Genomic DNA, 3,322 nt, shown 5'->3' with positions numbered 1-3,322 from the left:
CTGCCCCTCTGTCTAGGGTCTCACCTGCTCCTTCCTCTTGTGTCTCTCATCCAACTGTCTCACCCTACCTGTCCTGAGCTGACATCTGACAGTCTCACCTGTCCTCCTCCTCCAGTCTCAACCTCTTACCTGTTTCCACCCCCAGTGACCATCTTGAGGTCTCATTCAGGCCATCTTGCCTATTGTCACCCTGTTGTCTTGGTGTCTGTGGGTCTCTTGCATGCCCCTGCCTGGACTGTCCTGCTGTTTCACCCATCGCCTGGGTTTGTCACATCCGCCCGTCCCTGACCACCTGTTGGCCTCCCCTGCCCCAACAGCCCCTTACCCAGTTCCCTGGCAGGGTGGCTCTGGTCCTAGCTCTCCAATCTGGTGGCCCCTTACCTGCAGCCCGGAGGGCTTCCCCGGTCCGGATGCAGTGGCCTTGGCCACACTCAGAGTTGGGAGGTTGCTGGCAAAAGCTTTGCTCTCGGCAGGAAGCAGAGGAGGGAGGCCTGAGGGCAGGGCAGGGGGCAGACAGGGCTCAGAGGTCACTGGCATGGAGGCCACCCTCCTCAAACATGACCCCCAAGCCTGCACCCCGCTTTCCTCCAGTTCTTTGGCCTTGGCAGCCCTTCCTCCTCCACCTTCCCTGGCCCGGGAGGTTTGGGTGACCCCTTAGGTTTACGCACCCACAGATTAGCCCCCCCGCCCACCTTCAGCAGTCCCGGGGGGGCGGAACTTGAGAGTAGAGGCCACATTACATTTTGCAACCTGGGCACCTTGCTTGCTTCACCCTAGTCCTGGCTCTGCCCCCCTGCTTTTCTACTCCCCCCTGAGAGTAGCAGAATGTTCCCTCCAAGCCAGGATTGAGGGGGTGAAAGGGACACCATGACGAGGGAAGAGGAGCTCAGCTCTTATAGGTCAAGGGAGATCAGCTACTGCAGGAAGATGGGGCTCGGGCGCCGCCTAGTGGCGGAGTAAGGTGAGGCCATGTCCACTCCCTGGACCCCTAAGTCTAATTCTGGGGCCCAGGTAGGAGTGGGGACACCTCTCCTTCCCTTCCCCTCTCACCTGGCTTCTCCTTGGCCAGCTGTTTGTCCAAGGCAAGGGTGGTCTTCTCCTCCTGAATGAACATTCGGTCGATCATCACCATCTCTGCCGAGGGGCTCACCCTCTAAGGGGGAAGAGAAGACGGGCAAGTGAAAAAGCCAGGAGGGAGGAAGGGGATGCGAGCAACCCGGATGGATAGGAGTGCGCTCCAAACGGTCCTTCCTGTCAGCTGACCACCATCCTCCCTGCCTGCCTCCCTCTCTCCGCGTGAGCGGGAAGGTGACGGCTACCCTACCCGGGACTCTTCCAGGAGCAGGAGGCGGTATTTGTTGAGCATGGCCTGCGTGCGTTTCAGCAGCTGCGTGGAGACCGTCTCAAACTCCTCGTCCACTGCGGAGGAAGAGACGAGGTCCAGAGGCAGACGTTGGGGGCGGACAGGCAAAGCGAGGTACCTCACCACCCCCCTCCACACAGCTGGTACAGGATGGGGGTAGTCCTGGGGAGGTCTCACCTCTGTGGTAGTCGTTGGGGGAGGGGAGGGCGCCCTGGTAGACGTGGTAGGGCAGGAGGCGATATAGGGCGTCCTCGAAGGAGGGGAAGGCTGTCTTGTAGTCCGGGTGCAGGACGGAGCCCTGATGTTTGTGCAAATGCTCCAGGAAACTGGGGTGGGTTGGGAGAGACCATACACACGTAGAGCTGGTGGTGAGGCCAGGAGAAACCAGATCCTGGACCCTGAGCCCCAGGCCGGAACACAAAGGGGCAAGTCTATGCTTCCAAAGCAGGTGCTAATGTGTGCAGGCAGTGCTTGCTCTCTCACTGAATCTTTCCGGGCAACCAAAGGAAGCAGGTGCTAACATTATCCCCGTTTCACAGAGGAGGGAGCCGAGGCCTGGAGAGGTGAAGTGCCCTGACCCAAAGCATATACAGTGAGGAAGAGGCAGAGCTGGGAGTCAGAGACCAGAGCCTGAAACTCATCCTCCATGCTATACTGTCTCCGGCCACCAGGGGTCAGCATGGACCCGCGCAGCCGGGGACCCAGCAGCAACCTCGGGGAGGGGCAGAGCCAGGTTGGTCTGTTGATTGGCTGGTAGGTAAAATCCTGTCCTCTCACTAGGCTTTCTACCACAGCGCGTATTACAGTGAATTATGTCTCTTTATTGTGTGACGGTCTCCCTCACTGGACATGCTGGTCCCCACCCTGTGCTGAAGATCAGAGGACCCCACACACAACAGGGATAGGACTTGGTCTGTCTTGTGTTTCCAGAACCCAGCACAGGACTTAGGCACTTACCAACACTCTTGGTGGAAGATGGCAGAAGAGAGGGAGAGAACGCATGCAAGCCTCCAACATTTACCCCTCCGCCCGCCCATCCTGTGCTGCTAAGTGCCGACTGCCCAGCCCTTTTCCCAGGTGCTGAGGATGCCGCAGTGACCAAGCCACACCAATCCCTCATGAATGCTCTTAACAGAGTCTCTTTGAATCCTCACCCATCAGCCTATTATCACTATTACTACCCCATTTTCTGGAGGGGGAAACAGAGTACGTGAGGGAAACAGCACTGCCTGAAGCCACAGGGCTAACAGGAGGTGGGGTGGGATTTGCACTGGGACCTGCCTGATCCCTCTTCTAAAGAGTGGTCCCCACACCTCCTCCCAGGCCTCCGGGAAGGCGGGGGTGGGGTGGGAGGGAGGAGCACAAGGACAGGGTGCTGTCACTCACCAGGCTTCTTTGCTGGGCTGAAGTGGGGGTGGTTTCTTCAGGCCACTCAACTTGCTCTCATACTGCGGGGGAGAAAGAGATGAGTGAGGGGGATGGCATGGAGACGACTTCCCTCCCTCAGCACCCTGACTCCCTTTGTCCCCCAGCCAGGGACAAAGACAGGAGGGGGCTGCTGTCTCCCCTGATGGGGTCCTGGCCTGCAGGCAGCCCTGCCCATTACCCTCAACCTGTGGGGAAGACCTAGGCTATGCAGGTGGGGGACATGGCGAGGAGAGGGTGATAGGCATAAGCCTTGGCACCCTCCACCAGGGTCCCCTCCGACCCTTCTCATGCGTGGGTCTCTTGGCCTGTGCCTGCCTCCGACCCTTCTCATGCGTGGGTCTCTTGGCCTGTGCCTGCCTTGTGGTCTAGACGCCAGGCAAACTCCTGGCGTCTCTCTCCCTGCTCATCATATGGCCTCTGTCTCCCCTGCCATTTTCTGGCATCTGATTTGCAGTCTCCTTCTCAGATCTATTCACTTCGATCTCTCTCTCTCTCTCTCTCTCTCTCTCTCTCTCTCTCTCTCTCTCTCTC

The 3,322-nt window shown here is 58.8% G+C and overlaps 1 long non-coding RNA gene across 1 annotated transcript; it reads right to left on the bottom strand.

Annotated features, from left to right (window-relative positions):
- Positions 1 to 1,051: 1,051 nt before the first annotated feature.
- Positions 1,052 to 3,255, bottom strand: LOC109378768 (uncharacterized). Its single transcript, XR_002123061.1, has 4 exons — positions 2,750 to 3,255; positions 1,541 to 1,689; positions 1,325 to 1,419; positions 1,052 to 1,153 (listed from the first exon to the last, which is right to left on the bottom strand). It is a non-coding gene; the product is annotated as an uncharacterized LOC109378768 (long non-coding RNA).
- Positions 3,256 to 3,322: the final 67 nt, after the last annotated feature.

Source organism: Hipposideros armiger, unplaced genomic scaffold (genome assembly GCF_001890085.2).
Source record: "Hipposideros armiger isolate ML-2016 unplaced genomic scaffold, ASM189008v1 scaffold_3415, whole genome shotgun sequence".
In the NCBI taxonomy this organism is placed as follows: domain Eukaryota; kingdom Metazoa; phylum Chordata; class Mammalia; order Chiroptera; family Hipposideridae; genus Hipposideros; species Hipposideros armiger.
This window is presented reverse-complemented; position numbering and strand designations above follow the sequence as displayed.